We start from the raw sequence: 18,465 nt of genomic DNA on the forward strand, positions 1-18,465 counted from the left end.
GACTACCTGTGGCCAAGACTGAACGACCATCGTTGGTATCTTCACCTGAGGCCAATAGGTTATGTTTGTTGAGTTTCCTGGGAAGTGATGAAAGGACAGCATTGTAAGTGGGGGATAAGTGGTGGCGTAGACCCCCTCCTCTGTTCAATGGAGGCTTCTCGACCCTGGTGTAGATGCTTCCTTGACCTCTTTCAAACCATCCATCTTCTCTGTCTAAAATGTGCACCTGGTGGTCCTCAAACGAGTGTCCTCTGTCCTTCAGATGTAAGTAGACAGCAGAGTCTTGACCTGAGGAGTTGGCCCTTCTGTGTTGAGCCATGCGTTTGTGTAGTGGTTGTTTAGTCTCCCCAATATACAGGTCTGTACATTCCTCACTGCATTGGACATGTCAAACATGAATATGCTTGCAAAGCTTAGTTTCTGGTAGTACCTTGCCGTACCATGCAGTACCAGTTGACATTATTCACAATGTGTCATGATCTCATTCTTGGCCACAGTTTGCCTTTTGGCGTACCTGACTTGCAGCAGATACCTTGCTTCCTTGCTACTATTATGTATGTCACGGTAGGCTAGGTTTTGCTTATGCAGCCTGCACAGCTTCTCTGCTCATGTAGACACATTGAAAGGGCACAGGTTCATGAATTACACACAGAATATAATCCTTTACGTTTTAAGAATAGAATATTTAAACACTGAGTAGTCAAACCTTACATTGAAAGAACGACATTAGTGGGCAACACTTTTACCCAGTGAGACCACAGTCATTCTCCCAATGGCTGCACTAAATGCACTTCTGAGTAATACAACACCTCTAGGATATCATAATAAAGAATTAGGTAAAATACAGCAAAGTAAAGAAGTAAAGAAAGGAATTATTCAACAAAAGCCATGTGACTTATTCACTGCACCAGTCCCAAAAAATATTTGCTCAAAGGTTACCTGGCACCTATTTCTAGGAAAAACACCTAAAATAACATATCCAAAATAAATCAGTAATATCTCCTCAACCATTAGGACTAGATGCATAATTCTGGTCTCCTTTGAAAGGTCAGAAGCTAAGGAATATAATCCATTGTATATTAACATATTTATTTTACCATTACAGACTACATGGATATGAAATACAGAAAAAATATGATATTTTGATCCTCGCCTGGTAAAAAAAGCTTTATTTTGATACAATAAACCATAAAAACCATCCTAAGATAGATTATAATGCACCTGAATATCTTCAAATACACCCAGAATACAACTGTAACTTTAAATTTGATGAAAAGAAACTGATATACAACAGTTACTATACAATCTTTCAAAAATATACCAGGCGAATGTCCATGTTTTGGCCATATTTACTGTTTATATGTTCACTTTTATTGGTAGTTATCTTCAAAACATTATTTCTCTCCATACAACCACGTTCCAAATAACATAAAGCTTCCAAAACATTGAAATCTTGATGAAAACAGTCAATATATATGAATAAAATAAAGATCGCCTCCGCCAAATTACACTCTTCTGCTCTCACACCTCGCGACACAAACAAAACTTAAGACCGCAGCCGACCTCACCAAGATGGCAGCCCTCCAGACGATCTCTGTTGATACAAAGCTCCGCGGTTTTTGGACGGAAAACAGCTAGAACAGCGAAAATTGATTACGTCCCCCGTACCGGGTACGTCCGTTCCCATTGCGTTAACAGTGACAAAGGGATAAGCTGGAGAAGGACTCAAGTCATTGGCTGTGTACGAAATCCACACTCATTCACTGCTCCCTACCCCCTATGTAGGGAGTTGTATGTAGAGCACTATATAGTGAGCTCACTTGCATTATTAAAACAACATTTTCGGACACTACTCCGATCGTTATTTCGGCACCGTTAATTATGTCATTGCTGTCGGACAATCATTTTCTATCTATCAGCGCAATGCATGACGGTATAGATGGCTTGGTTAGTGACCATCGTTTGTACACTACTTTTCAAAATGCATTCTGGGATACACAGGGTATAATAACTCTCACTATACATTCGGACAGCACAAAAAAATGGCGAGCTCACTATATAGTCCACTATATAGTGAGTAGTGGGTGATTTCGGACACAGCCATTGACTTTTGTTCTTCAAAAATGCAGCATGGGCATGCGCACTGGCCTCCTCCAGTGCACTGTTACTGTTCCTTGTTGTTAGTGAGTTTGTCCAGTGGCACACAAATGTGTTCCAGGCATAGATTGTATATAAGAAGTGGACGTAGTCATCATGACTTAACCAACTGGTTTGTGGACTAACGTTTTGAAGCCTCGAGTTTGGATGATAGGGCGCTGCTATGTTGATTTTTTGCAACCAATGGCACCGGATGTGACCATATTTGGACGAGACGGTGGAGCTAACGGCCATGTGTGCAGCTAGCTAGCTTGCATCTGTAGCTAGATGCATCTGTAATTCACGTTAACTGTCATTTTAACAGGGCTGACAAGTGAACAGCCAACTCCTAATAAGGTTTTTCAAAGGCGATGGTTAAATTTACAAAGTGCCGTGGCTACGAGTCACTCTAGCCTGATTGACAGTTTGCCATGGTAATGATTTGTCAATCATAGATAATCCTGCCCTGAAGCATCCTCTGCTTTATGGTCTATTTTCCTCTAAATGGGACCATAATTTACTAAATGAACATCATATTGTATTGAAGAAAACATGAAACTAGTGATTGAGACCATAAATTCATTGGGAAAGTGTTTACTGAGGTAACAAATCAGTTAAGAAGCAGGGTCATTTTACCATTATTTCTAATGAAGCCGGAGCTCTTTTTGCAACCAGAAGAGTCGCTATACAGCACAAACGCAGACATGTTTGCTACAGTTAACTATGTTTTGTATTGTGTAACTGAAGTGACTGAGTGAGCGCATTTAGGTTCAAACTAATTAAGTATAGTACACTTTATTTATGGTGTTGGTCTTTGAATGTGTATTTGGCTGAGATAATTTTGAGTTGCTGTATGTGCAAAACTTGAGTGCAAGACACATTTCTTCTTGGGACAATATTAGGGTATAACAAGCCAAACTGGGTTCTACCAGTAGATTTCTCTACAAGTGAGGATGACATTAAAACGCTAATAAATAAAAAATGTTTGACATTTTGGCTCAATATTGTCATTTTCATGTATACAACTACTAACATCTTTATTGATAATAACTAGCAACACCTTTCTTCAAATCAACACACTAGCTGGGGAAACGTGATTTAACTTCTTCATCTCATCTTTTCACTATGCTGCATTCATAACAAGTGGGATATAGGAAATCCCACTTTGAATAGGCTTTAACTTCTTTAAAGATTTATTTTCAATATGGGTCTTTAGCCTGAATATTTTTGTAATTTGATCATCTTGAGGTGGTGTAGTGAGTGAGTGAACGTAAAATTCAAGTTGGACTTTTCCCATTGATGAGGCCTTTTGAACACAGCAAATTCGATTTGAAGCAAATAGCAAGAAAAAGGCACCCGAGGTCAGAGGTTGGGGGAAAAAGGTCGTAAGTTTTTAATGTAAGTCTTTTTGCTGGCAATTAATATATTCAGCTATTCTGTTAATTATTACTTTGCATTGAATGCCATGATATTGGTCTTAATGTTAGCTAATGGTGAATCAGCAAATTGTTTGAAAGTGAGCACATTAACTTAGTTTGCTAATGTTATTTTAAGAGAAATTATTTAAGCAGTTCAAGGGCTCAACTCTTACCAACTTTAGCATTTCAGAATTGGTTGACTTAAATTTAAGTTCTATCTATTGCATTAAGATAATGGTTGTAACTTAATGCTAGCTAACTTTGACTTAACACTAACCATTCATGCAGTAACAAATGCAGGTTTTCACAATTGTTCTGACCGCCATCGAATACCACAGATCCTATTTTGGTAATGTATCATGGAGTTCAGACTGTTCATAGACACTAGTTTTATTTTATGATAACGCATGCAATGTCAACATAGAGTGTTTGTGCTTGGATGCCAGACGAGCTGCTTTCATGGGAAGTTGGACCGTGGAATCTCCCTCTTATAAATTTCTGTCAACTGCAAAGGCGTTCGTGGTGTAACTTAACCACGGGATAAATATTTCACAAGAAGAAGAAAACAGTGTATGCTAAGAAAGACAACATCTATTTTCCTGAGTTGACAACATAAACGCTATGTTGTTTAAATTTTATAGATTGTACTCTGATGGCCCAGTCCCGTGAATGCAGCATGTAGCTAGTCTCCAGTAAACTCAAAATACAGCAGGCAGCAAAAAAGGATAGTCCTTTTTGTACCTCGTCAACTCTTCGCAGCTGGCAAGTTTCAAAATGTTGCACACACGCATGACTCTTTTGTAAGTAAGTTTCAAATTGTTTCATCTCGCTGTTATGTAGCCAGTCTCGTTGCCTGGGTGTCTCTCTGACTGTAAAAAATAAGGCACTTAACATTATGAACAATAACGTTAAGTCTGTTACTTTATAGTTGCACTCCTACAATGATGCACACATTCTCCATGATTCCCCTATCAATTCAAAGCTTCCATGAGATGATCAAGTAACCTGCTCTGTCCGGATTCTGGATTTCCCCTGGACAATCCCTCGGGACCCCTTGCCCTCTCCCCTGTGCCTTTAAGTATTTTTCATTAAACTAAGTTACTCCTTACCTAGTGAGATGAAGCTTTATGAAGCATTGAAGCTTTCCATCCAATTAGTTCACTCATGGGCCGAAGCTTCACGGTGCTTCATTTGCTCTACTGTGCCATAAAGTGGACAAAAAAAATGTAAGACGGGCAACAAAGCTTTGTGTGAAGCTTTGAATTGAATAAATTAATGAATGATGTTCGTGATGCCAATACATGACTGATTAGCTTTTTAATAAGGCGTCTGTCTTTGATACAATGACAGGGTTAGAAGGAAAGTGGGAACAAGGGAGAGGGTTATGATAACTTGGTTTGTGACTTTAGATAATAGAGACATTTTATTCATCTTTATTTAAAAATAACTCTTCCACAGTGCTTCAGGCGGTTTCTTTTTTGGAGATGATTTTACCTGCTTAATATAATAGGGTAATATGGGGTAAGAGTTTAATTCTTACCAAAGCCGCAAAATGTAAAAAAAAACATGTCAACACTTTCTTTTCCTCTGTTTCATCACAATTTTTGAAGTTATTTGATCAAAGCAATTCTGAAATAAGTTGATCAACTTTTATTAGTCATTTAAAATGAGCTGTAGATAAAATCTAATTGTGTTCAAGTTCAAAAGTCCACAAAATGTTGAGGAGGGTCCGTTGCATTTTGCTGCTCCTTTCGATTCGCACGCCAAACCCACAAACCATCTCCTGAATCGGTCACGTACGGCCGGCTTGCGAGGCTTCGAACGTCACCACATACGTCATCAACACAAGCCTCAAAACGCGCTTTGCAAAAATCATCCTGTATTACTCGACACACGCTTCAAAGCCTCGATACGGACGGACACATCACAACCTTACCACTCCTGCCTCTGTGTGCTGAGTCTTGCATCTGAGTCCTACTGACAAACCCTAACAGTATCAATGTAAAATGTCTGTTCTCCTTTCTATTTCAGAGTTGCTGGCTGACAACCTATAGCCTACAGACTGGTTAATTATCACTGAGAACTTACTGGTGTGATTGCTGTGTTATAGAGGGAAAAGTGGAATATCGCTCACAGCAACTTAAGGAAAAGGGCTGTTAAAAGAGTAAACCAGTTATTTGAATTTTTGAATGACCGGGATAATAGTGTTGAGGGTAATACTGAAGAGAACTATAGTGGAGCAGTTGCTTCAAGCTCTGATTTGCCACCAAACTGGATCAGAGAGTAATGGAGAAAGTGAATTAACTAGTGACAAGGACAATCCTCACAATCTCAAATTACAACTAAACATTGATGGTCTTCTAATCTTTCAGTAGTTTTTCCAAGTTCAGCTGTACAGTTCTGCCCAATTTTGCAGATGCTCTAGGGGTATTGTAGAAAACCTGGGCTGATTATTCTTTTCTGTGGGAAGTCAAAGCCTCAGTCATTGTCAGAATATTTGAAGGATCTGATCTGTGAGTTGAAATCAATGAGCAGTGGATTTATTATTAATGGTAAGACATTCTTCTTGATTGTGTGCTCAGTAATCTGTGATGCTTCCGCAAGGGCCTTTATTAAGGGTATTAAGTTGCATTTCTGTATTTCATCCAGGCAAGTCTCTTTCATTTAGGGAAATTGCTCACTCTCAGAATTTGGTAGAAGGCCAAGGGCACTTGAAGAGAGGTTACAATGGAAGGCAACAGAACTTAGGCAGTTTTTACTTTATACTGGTCCTGTAGTTTCGAGGGATGTGCTCACTACTGAGGTTTATCAAGATTTTATGTTGTTGTTGTTGTTTGTGAGTGTATATACGTTTTAGCGAGTCCAACATATTGTTTGCTGTTAAATTACTTTACAAACACACTACTTACATCATTTGTTAAACATTTTGGGGAGCTTTATGGTCAGGGGATTTTAGTTTACAACATAAGAACCAACGGCTTATGTGCTGGGCTCTGATTTTACAGGATTACAACCTTGAGATACGCCATAAGAAAGGAACTGAAAATGTGATTGCTTTTTTTAGTGTATGAGGAGCTGGATACCATATCGTGCCAGACAGATTTTACTTTAACAAGAGAGTATTAACCACATGGTACCTGCCACTTATTTCCAGGAAAAATGCCTAATTGCTTATTCTTGTGCTTCTTCTTGTGTGGTAAAGTGCTGTAGATTTGGGTTTTAGGCTATTCAAGTAGATTTCTAACTTGGGGATCTACCCAAGGTGACCAGTGCTTGGAACATTCAGCCAGTCTCTGGCAGTGAGATCAGGGTAACATCATTACTGTCCTAATTACACTGAACAAAATTATAAATGCAACACTTTTGTTGTTTCCCCCCGTTCATCATGATCTGAACTCAAAGATCTAAGACTTTCTCTATGCACACAAAAGGCCTATTTCTGTCAAATACTGTTCACAAATCTGTCAAAATCTGTGTTAGTGAGCACTTCTCCTTTGCCGAGATAATCCATCCAGGTGTGGCATATCAAGATGCTGATCAGACAGCAGGGGTATTGCACAGGTGTGCCTTAGGCGGGCCACTATAAAATGTGTAGTTTAACTGTATGGGGGGGGTCCTGAAACCAGTCAGTATCTGGTCTGAGCACAATTTGCCTCACGCAGCGCAACACATCTCCTTGTCACGGTTGGTGTAGTGGTTGAAGATTTTGGATCCAAATGCAGGACACTGAGTGGAGCAGATACAGTTCAAAAGGTTTATTGTAGCAAACAAAAGGCGAGCACACTTACTGGCAGAGTGGCTGAATTCAATAAATCCAAAGAAGAAATAATCCAAACGAAACAGGTAATCCAACAGGTACGGCATGAGACGAAACAAAGGTTACACATGACAGAGTTACAATGACCGGACAAACACTGAGGGAAACAAGCAAGCATATACTGTATACACACACACAGGGTAACGAGCTGGGAGGGGATACACAGGTGAGAGACATGAAACTAACGAGACACAGGCAGGCAGAGAGACAGCAGGGGAAAACAGAGAGACAGGCAGGTAGAGGGCTTCAGGAATAACAGACAGAATACAGGTTACTGAACACTTAACACAGAAATGCAGGTCTAAACCTAAGATACATGACAGGAAACACAGACTGAAAGACCAACAACGCTGATACAAACAAACCCAGGACAAGCAGGCACACTGATTAATAACCTTGATAATGAGGACAGAACAGACCAATTGACACCTAGCAGACAGACAGAACCCAAGCACCATGATACGCAAACATCAGACATCAGGAACAGGAACTGAACAAGAACCAAGGCAGGCACCGAAATATCAGCAGGACAGATCAGACCAGAACAACCACACAGAAGACAGAACAACATAGACCAGCTCCACAAGACAAACAGACAGGACCAGATCAATTTGAGGCCTGTGGAATGTTGGTCCACTCCTCTTCAATGGCTGTGCAAAGTTTCTGGATAATGCCAGGACCTGGAACACACTGTCATATACACCGATCCAGAGCATCCCAAACATGCTCAATGGGTGATATGTCCTGTGAGTATGCTGGCCACGCAGGAACTGGGATCTTTTCAGCTTCTAGGAATTGTGTACAGATCCTTGCAACATGTTGCAGCATGAGGTGATGGTCGTGGATGAATGGCACAACATTCGGCTTCAGGCTCTCGTCACACTATCTCTATGCTATACACCTGTGTTTGTTGTCCATAACACACCCATCCAATAACCCCGGTGCCACCATGGGCCACTTGATCCACAACGTTGACATCGGCAAACCGCTCACCCTCACAACGCCATACACATGTAGAGAACAACCAGTGAGCACACAGATTTCACATTAAGAGAAGGTGAGATCAGTTATTTTACAAGGGGGTCTCACCCATAAGAATTTGCCTTTGTGACATGCAAAGGACACAGTCTTTGGTGTGTGGATAAGGGCCCCTGCCCGTGAATTGAATGTTCATTTCTCTGCCATAAGCCATCTCCAAAGACAATTCAGACAATTTGGCAGTACATCCAACCAGCCTCACAACCGCAGACCACGTGTAACCACGCTAGCCCAGGACCTCCACATCTAGCGTCTTCACCTCCAAGATCGTCTGAGACCAGCCACCTGGACAGTAACAATCTCTTTACAGAACCAAAGAATTTCTTCACAAACTGTCAGGAACCGTCTCGACCTGACTACAGTTCGTCGTAACCTACTTGAGTGGGCAAATGCTTACATTCGATGGCATCTGCCACTTTGGAGAGGTGTTCTCTTCATGAATGAATCCTGGTTTTCGCTGTACAGGGCAGATGGCAGACAGCGTGTGTGGTGAACCTACGCTTTGTTAATGAAATTATGAATAATATTTTGAAATATTATATCATAAGCACTCATTTGGGGCACCAAGGCCCAAGGCCTTCAGGACTCCTTGGGTATAGCTAATAATTGCCATCAATTATTACTAGATATCAGTTAATTATTGATTGTTCAAGTATTTAAGTATAAAGTATTTAAATCAGTTTAATCAGTCAGTCTCAAATCTAAGGGTGACTCCTCCATCCAGTGACCTGGAGCTAAACAGTACACACACACAGTTCCAATGATCAAAGTGAAAACAAAGTGAGGTTAAATATATCAAAGAAATAAACAAATGACTTAACAAAATGAATGCAATCAATGGGAGATAAAACATGTATAAAAGTGAATTTAGTATGGCTATTGTGGAAAGCAAACTAAAGTAAGTGAATGAATGGACGCAAGTTTTATGGTGATAACTTCAATAAATTGAGATAGTGTTTCAAGACTAAAGGACTAAAGGCTAAAGGACACCAACTCGGCCACAGCATGTAGTTTGTTTTGCCTTACTGCTTGTTGTTTCCCCCACCATCTGGTGTTCGAAGGTTCACAATCAGCTGGCTTGTTTCGTTGCTTTTTTATGGCCTCTCAGCGGGCTGGCACGCCACGCGGCTGGCTCAAGCTGTTTTTTGCCAACGGGGATGACCCAGAGTCCTTGTCTGGTTGGTGGTTGCAGGAAACTCTTGCAGTAAATGGGCCGTTAGCCCTGTCTTGGCTCTCTGAGTTAGGTAGGCTACTGGTGTCGTTCTCCAATTAGGTGACTAACCTCCAAACTCTGTTGTTAGAAGCAGTGAAATTTTTTCGAACCGAAATGAAAGCTTTTAAAAGAAACTTGTTTGTTTTCCGAATTAAAAGTTAAGTGAATTAAACGACCTATAATTTTAACACACATTACAAAATATAAATTCACCAAAGGTTTGGGACCTTGTGAATATGGCTAAGTAAGTTGCTGTAAGAAAACTTCGCAGACAGGGTTGGGAGGGTTACTTTAAAAATGTTATCCGGTACAATTACTAATTGTTAACCCGCTTCCCCTAGCGGGTCATAATGACTTTGGCTCGCCTCTTTCCCTTCCCTTCGAACAAACCGGGTGCAAAGGAACTCGCGGGTACACGCAGTGCCTTTGTGCTGTCCAGACCGGGTCAAAATGGCCGCACGGTCCCCTCGGAACTACTCGGGGGGATTTCTCGCCTCCTCACGAGCAGCATTACAACGCTCAGCAAGAAGACACAGCAAAATAAGTCTACTAATGAGACAAAGAAAAAGAAAGACTGAGGCACCCCCATGACCGTAGAGCCGCAGAGAGAGCGTAGTGGAAAGCGTCCCAGAAACGCAACCGACAGAAAAAGCCATGATTTGTCCGAGACAATGATACGGCTGGTGGAAGGGCATGGACGACACCGACCTGCGTGCCTACGTTGGGCTGCTCATCTTGGCCGGCGTGTACAGGTCCCGGGGCGAGGCAGCGGCCAGCCTGTGGGACTCCGAGAGCGGGCGGGCTGTATTCCAGGCCACGATGCCCCTCAAGGTCTTTTCCGCGTACTCGACGCTGCTGCGATTCGACGACCGCGAGACCAGACTGGTAGCGTCTGCGACAACTTTTTCACCTCCTACGAGCAAAACCTCACCATGCTTGGAATGGTCCGCAAGAACAAGCACGAGCTTCCGCCTGCGCTGCTCGCTACCAAGGGCAGGGCCGTCTGACCCCGAGGAGGACGCACCATGTCTATGCAAAGCCTGTGCAGCGGGAGGGTTAAATCCTTGTACAAGAAAAATAGCCTACATTAGTCTCTTAATTTGTTAATGCTACTATCACATCAACAATCAGAACCATTCACGCAGAATGAATTCAATATCTGAAAGTTTACTGTAGCACGTCAAATTTTTTTTATGTCCCACCCCATCCAGGCTGTGATTGGTCAGTTGATGAAAAGTGAAATTGACGAGCACATCGATTTTATGAAAAGTTGAACATGTTTCAACAAAAGGCACCTGATATAGCTTATAGCCAGCTAGCTAACCCACAACCCTCCTTATTGTGTCCCAACTGTCTTCTGTCTAACCGCTCCAGCTGCTGACATCTCTGTCTTTGTTTTGAAACGAGCTACTAAAGCGGCCACTGAGCGACCTGCCGACCGGGAACTCTCCCGGTGCGCCGGTGACTAGCTGGCTTTATTCCTGCCAGAGTTTCAACAACTCTCATATGACTGACACCAGTTTTGCGTTGCGTCCTGCCCACTACTGGGGCTGTTTTGTTTTTTTTAACGATTAGCGGCGCGAAATGGTCGCACTGTTGAGCCCTGCAGCTAAACATTGGCTGACCGGGTTGTAACTAGTGCTGGGCAGTGATTAAAAATTTAATCGCGATTAATCGCATGATTTTCTTGCGACTAATTGTGATTAATCGCATTTTTACGCATAAAACTGAATAATGAATTCTAACCCCCTGATGTCGGTTGACGCGGGGCCGCGTCATCTCGGTGTTTACTAAATATTTCTAATATTTCTATTAATATCTCCGATCATGCAGCACACAGAAAATGTTCAGATTTTGCCTTAATCGAGAGATTCTCAGCTTCTAAGTCCTTATTCTCGCGAGATCATACGTGACACAGCGAGCTAGGGGGAAGACAAGATGCCCTTTCACCTTGTGTAATTGGTGGGTTAGCCTGTATGTCTGCATTTTGTATGAAGCTAACCAATAGACGCTCTCAAAATCTCTAAGGACCCACCCATCACCTCACAGTGGGGAAAATACCGAGCTGACGAAAAAGGGGGGAAAAGTCTGCGAGAAAAACATGTATAAAGAAGAGGAAAAATGCCTAAGACGACTACATTGAAAGAAGTTCTTGCAGCGGTTTTGGAGAGCAGAGAAGAGTTTCGGGGGCTGACTGTTTTGATTCTTACGATGAGGAGGATTACACGAGATCCATTTGACGACAGGTAAACCTTGTTTGCAATGGTGCACTTAGTGCTTGGCTAACTGTGACCATCTTGGCTCAAATAAGCTGCATCTGTGCTGCTTTGTGTTTCAGTAAGTTGTTATGAACGTTGACAAATTGACTGCCCCTTTAGTTTACTTTGTGTAAAAGTTATTTTCTTGTGTAAAACTGGGATACACTTACAAATTGTAACGTTGTAGGCATGTAGGCTGTTCTAGGTGATATCCTTTTGATAACTAATGTGAAATATCTTCACCTCCATTCACAATTTGAAAAACATTATGTCTTGTAGTGATGAGTAAATACACTACTCAAAAAAATAAAGGGAACACTAAAATAACACATCCTAGATCTGAATGAATGAAATAATCTCATTAATACTCTTTCTTTACCTAGTTGAATGTGCTGATAACAAAATCACACAAACATTATCAATGGAAATCAAATTTATCAACCCATGGAGGTCTGGATTTGGAGTCACTCTCAAAATCGAAGTGGAAAACCACACTACAGGCCGATTCAGCACGAGGCTGTTCTTTCTTCCTTTCCATACTCTCAGAGAACTGGGTGGCGATGACGACTGCGCACAGGTTCATCATGATAAAGGAGCCCATCTGGTTTGGGAAATAAAGAGTGGCTATTTAAATATTATACTTCAGTGACATTATCACATTTAGGATTACTGCCTTCAATCTAATTTAGACCCAACAGGGAAAAGGTAACCCACACAACACTTCAAAGAGTTTAGTTGTTCATGCAATTCAAGTGTCAGAATTGTGATTTTAAAGCTCCTCAAATAGAGTTATTGTTAACTCTATTTGAGGAGCTTTAAAATCACAATTCTGCAGACTGTATAAATTACAGCAGCAATAATGTATATTTCAATTATTGCTTCTAATTCTGAAACTAAATGGCCCAACTCGAGTTTAGCGTATTCTAAATCAGAGCATTCAGAACATTTTTTATATAATGGCATATTTAACTGGATCTTCTGACTTAACTCCCATCTGCTGTTGAGCATAGCATAAAACTCAAATGTACAGTTACCAGATGGCTTTCTATCCTCCAAAAAAGCCAGGTTATTTAAAGAAAAACTGTAGCAGGCCAGGATTACAATGAAAATTTGGGATTCACTGGTTCAATGCTTATTAAATGCTGCAGGAGTTTGGTTTGGTCCTTCGTCTGGTTAAAACAAGACCCATGATAATTTAGACCAAAACAAATCTCATGTATTTTGCTGCGGGCTGTTGGATTTGTATAGATGGCAATGAAGTTATTTAACCAGCTTTACAGACCAAATTGATCAGTCTGAAAGAATACCAAAACATCATTTTGAGGTAGTGTTTTGGGAGGAGGGTCAAATAATAAGTTTGTTAACTAAGTGGATACTTACAATGGTGGCGAGTATGAAAAAAAACTCCAGAAGGAATAACAATCCATAAAATAAAACATGATCTCCATCCATCCTTCCAGCGTGACAACCTGGGGAAGAGAGAGTCAGAGAATGATGCAAATAAAATATTACTATAAGGCAACATTTTAACAACACTTTAACAAGCTGTCTCTCCAGCCAGAGGAAAGCTAGACTTTGCTATGACTCTATCATGTTAAATCAAAGACACCATCCTCCAAACCCCACAAGAACCTTAAAATTCATGTCTGACAAGTGCACAGAATTCCGACTGCTCTCCATGTTTTTTCTTCCTCATGTCCACATCCAAATGAATTTCTGCAATTTCTGTATCAAAGCCCCTCTTACCTGGAATATGGCTAACCAGGCATTGGCGATGTGATCAAAATTGACGGCTCCCAGGTGAGGGTTGTGGTCCCCAGCGCGACAGACATTGTAGTACAAGTTCCAGTTCACACAGGTGTTGGCACTGCCCCCAGCCCCCGTGGGGACAAACTCATTCAGAGCTGAAACATAGTGGGGTGCAGCCATGTAGCAGGTTTCCCCACCCTTTTTGTAAGGTGGATCCCATGCTTGTCATCAGGCGAACAGATAAATGGGAAATATTCATCATTCTGGACGATGTAGTATGGACTCAAGGACATGTTGTACATTCTGTATAGAAAAAGAATGTTAACAGCTTATACACACTAGATTTGCTACCCAATGAGGGGCCGTGTCGGTCATTAAAAGAGTTCCGCGAAGGATGCACCGGTGTATCCTCGCTCATAGCTCCTCGTTCCTCATTCCTCGAAGCGCAAATAAGAGCTTTGGAACGGCCTGCAAGATGCTGGAAATGAACAACTTCCGGTTCAAGCGAGGAGCGAGGAAACGACAAACAAGGCCCAATCCCAATGTCCCCCTAAACCCTAAGCCCTGAACCCTCACAGACTTTACTGACGTCTCTTGGAAAGTGATTGAGTGCAAGAGGCTGTGAGGGCTCAAAATGCTGTAAACAGGAACGGGACAGCCCGTTGCCACTATATCACGTTACCTTGACGACACTGAAACACGTTGCACACTTTTTATTTTATGTTTTTGCCTTATTTTTAAACATCCTGCAGGCTCTTGTCCTACAGAGTGGAGGAGAGGTAGCCTAAATGTCAATATATATTTGTAATTAATCAATACACTATTGTTGGTCGAATAGCATCATCAAGCAAAAACTAACAAATAGTTGAATAAACTAAGTAGCCTAGGCTATGTCAGAAGGTTATTGCATTCCTCTTAATGTGTTCTATGCAGCATCTTAAGTTAAGAAAACTTTGAACCATTTTGACATCTGCCTTGGTGTCGATGCTTGTTTGTTTACTGTTTTCTTCTTCTCTTAATACACAGATTTGCCGTGATATTTCTCTCGCTTCCGGGCTTCCCCTGCTAACCCCAGAACAAAGAAATATGACCACATTACTCCTATTTTAGCTTCATTACACTGGCTCCCAGTATGTTTTAGAATTGACTTTAAAATTCTATTGATCACTTTTAAAGCTCTTCATGGCCTCTCGCCTTGTCATATTTCTGAACTTTTAGTCCCATACGCACCAGCACGTACCTTGAGATCCTCGGGCAGAGATCTGTTGTCTGTTCAAGAGTCTCGACTGAAAACTAAAGGGGACAGAGCGTTTGCTGTCAGGGCCCCGAGGCTCTGGAACAGCCTGCCCGAGGAAATCAGGTCGGCTGAGTCAGTGAACTCTTTTAAGTCCCTTCTTAAAACATACTTTTCCCGATCTTATTTGACTTTATTTTATCCCTTTTATTTTATTCTATTTTACTTATCTTAAACGTGTATTTTAGTCTTTTCAATGTTTTCTTGTTTTTTATCTTGTATTGTTTCTGTATTATTGTCTTTTTGGGTATTATTGTCTTTACACTTGTTAAAGCACTTTGTAACTTGTTTTTGAAAAGTGCTCTACAAATAAAGATTATATATTTAATATATATAGTTTTGGTGTCTCAAACTGGGCATCAGTCCTAGGTTTAAACCAATGCTACTATTTTTAAATAATAAAAAAAATTGTATGACATATTAGAACTCCATCAAACGTTTCAAATATAACGTTAAGGTTGTTATAATTAACAACCTTTGCTTGATTCTTTTCTGGCCACATTGTACTATCCTCCTTTTGTTTTTCTTATTTGTAAACACAGAGAAATAAACTCAGCTGCAGTCAAAAGGGGGCACTATTGCCACCACTGTAAGAACACTCCATGGTACAGATTTGAATGTGAAGATTTAACAATAACAGTAAAATGACCGCAAAGGTTACCAAGTGCTATCTGATAGCTGATGACCCTTCACTTATCCCAGTAGACTGTTTTTCAGAGTTAGCAGTTTTGGTGAGAGGGTTTGGTTTCCCAATCCGAGCATTACTGAATTTGAGAGTGTTTGCCATGCATTTTGGGTAATCCAAATGCAAAGCATATGTAAGCCCAAATAGCAGGCAAACTGCCTGAGGAAAGTCTTTAATATTGTCCATGACAACACCTCCCTCAAGTATGATGGCACTGTAGATGGGCTGGAGGTGCACTGACTTTGGACCTTGCGGAAGACTCTCTTCACTGAGAACAGTCAGCACATCAACTGTGACGGATGCTAGGGCTTCATCTCTCGCAGTATCCTGCAAAGAAACACGTGTTCTTATAAATAGCAAGTTATGTTTGATACCCAGTGGATTTGCGCTTCTTATGAAAACATTTGTGGAGTTTGCAAGAGATTAGAGCTCAAAATACTAAGGATGGGACAAGACACTTCGCTCACAAGATGAGACAAGATTCAAGATTGGGTTCACAAGATTGAGACAAAACGAGATTTTAACACTATTTTTAAAAAAAATCTTCAATGCTGATTTATATGAAAATCTTTGGCATTACACACCAAGTTTTCTGTTCCAATTTAAGGTGGAAATGTTTGATTAAAGGGAATCACAAAATGCAAGTGGCTGGTTCAAAACATGTAACACGAGGAGACACAGCACTTTAAGAATTCTTAATACAACTTTATAGGGAAAGCCTGTTATCCTGCCCCTCCCACTAGAAAGCCAATTGTCTGCTTTTAACATCCGAGGCTGGAAACATATTTCAACCAATCATGTGGTTCCACTGTCATAAGGGTCTACTATGCAGGGGCCTCTACTACCACGCACGTAGTAGAAGTATAACCGGTGGGGGAAAAACGCTATTTAAACCTTATTTTGGGGCAACGTCTGTTTCTTCAGTCGAACTTATCATGTAATATCATCCCTGCTGTTAGTCTTCCTTCCTCTTTGTGTCTTTGTTTGGGGAAGTAACCTCTTTAAATGGGACTGTGGCTCCTTTTCACCTCAATGATAAATTAATTAACTTTAATTCAGTTAAAAGTTTCTGCACATTCTGAATATCTCCCACGTATCTATGTTCTCTGACATGTCATTATTACGAGATGTCATTTAATGAGAATTCATAATAATTTTTTCTACCTATTGCTCCGCTGGTAAGTTAGTATCCTCTTCAGACCGTCTGACAGACACAGAAACCCATTTGGGATTGTTTATTAAGATGAGACAAGCAGGTGGACAATAAAACTACTTGACAACACTTGTGACCAGGCAGAGATTTCACCACAAATTCACACACGTTGAATGCAGCTCACAGTCCAAAACAGTGCAAAGTCGCACTTCAGTTTTTAGATGCTTATATTGCAAAACTCTACTAGTTACGTTAACTCTCACACTCTGCCTGCGAATCGTAAGAGCAGGTTCAGTTGATTAATATCACGAGGAGTTGATTTGCTCAAGCGTGTCTACTTTATCAGTTATACATGAGAATATTGACGTGTGGCTTGAGAGCGTGTAAAAAATGTATTTTGTGTGAGTTTCGCGAGACAACTTTTAATCTGAATCTCTTCACGTTTTAATCTTGTCACACCCCTACTAAATATTAGGAGTGTGACGGGATCTCATACCACGTAAAAGTATGACGAGATTTCTTGTCAGGTAAAAAGCTGTCTCGCGAGACTCACACAAATGACATTTTTCACATGCTCTGAAGTCACACATAAATTGCAGTGAAATATAAATGTATAACTGATAAGATAGACTTGCGGAGCTAATCAACTCCGCCCAGCTGATGCAACACCAGTGAACCGCACATAGATAAAAACATTTTCACCATACACTGGTGGAAAAGAAATAATTTAAATTTAAATTAAGCAGATAATTTGCTTCACCTCTTTCTGGCCGTTTGATGTTCCTGATGGAAGATTCTCCCCTGGGGTGACTTTACTTCTTTTACCCCCATTGATTGCTAGATCCTCACATCCGGCTTTTTGAAGCTTTGTGCGATAGTTGGCCATCTTAAATTTAAGGCTGTTTTTCCAGCCATACCATCCTGGCTGAGGACCAGGCTCAGTGAGGCAGGGGTGCTTGCTAATCAGTGCTTTTGCAACAGTGCTGAAGTCATCATCTTCAGGATGAGCCTTGAAACTGTACATTGTCTCTGCAAGCTTTTCAAGCATGTCATTCTTCATATCTTGTGATGGTGTCATAAGTGTTCCATCTTTCAAAAAGGCAAGATCTCCCTGTGTGAGTCTGTACTGAACATCTACTGAGAAATTGGGTATGTCAAAGAACTCTAGCCATTGTTGTCATCTTAGCAGTGTAGTAGACCTAAATTTATTAGTTATGCATTTTAATAAATTTATGAGAATTGATACCCAATTATGAATTATTATTCATAAGATCAAAATTTCCTCGTAAAGGGCACCACCGGAGTTGTTATAATCCTAGAGTCTCCGGACCTCTAGGTAGTTTTGAATAATTATACAATTATTACTAGTGATCAGTTAGTTAATAATCGCTCAATTATCTTAAATCAGTCAGTCAGTCTCATATCTAAAGGGTCAATTCTCTTGCCAGGAACTATAAATAGGCAACACACACAGCTCTTGATTATATTACAGTGAATTTATTCTCTAACTAATGTGATAAAAAGATGGTTGGATACAGGGAACATAAACATTTGCTGAACAATGAGCCTGGAGGTTCGATTGTGGGAAGCATTTGACTCATACGGCATAGAAGAGCTACTGAAAGTAAACTAATGCTATGATTTTAGGAGTTAAAATGGACATCTGATCACAGAACGTGTGTTAAGTCTTACTGCTTGTCGACA

At 40.7% G+C, this 18,465-nt stretch overlaps 2 protein-coding genes across 2 annotated transcripts in view; one reads left to right on the plus strand and one right to left on the minus strand.

Annotated features, from left to right (window-relative positions):
• LOC123986552 (ATP-binding cassette sub-family G member 4-like) overlaps positions 1-7,878 on the minus strand; it is a 62,461-nt gene extending 54,583 nt beyond the window's left edge. Inside the window, exon 1 of the mRNA XM_046074873.1 lies at positions 7,343-7,878. The gene's annotated coding sequence lies outside the window, so the exon portion shown is untranslated. The remainder of the gene's footprint in view (positions 1-7,342) is intronic.
• The window catches only part of tpst1 (tyrosylprotein sulfotransferase 1), a gene marked incomplete at its 3' end in the record, with an annotated part of 837,181 nt that overhangs the window by 204,734 nt on the left and 613,982 nt on the right, over positions 1-18,465 (plus strand).

Source organism: Micropterus dolomieu, linkage group LG17 (genome assembly GCF_021292245.1).
Source record: "Micropterus dolomieu isolate WLL.071019.BEF.003 ecotype Adirondacks linkage group LG17, ASM2129224v1, whole genome shotgun sequence".
Taxonomy (NCBI): Eukaryota; Metazoa; Chordata; class Actinopteri; order Centrarchiformes; family Centrarchidae; genus Micropterus; species Micropterus dolomieu.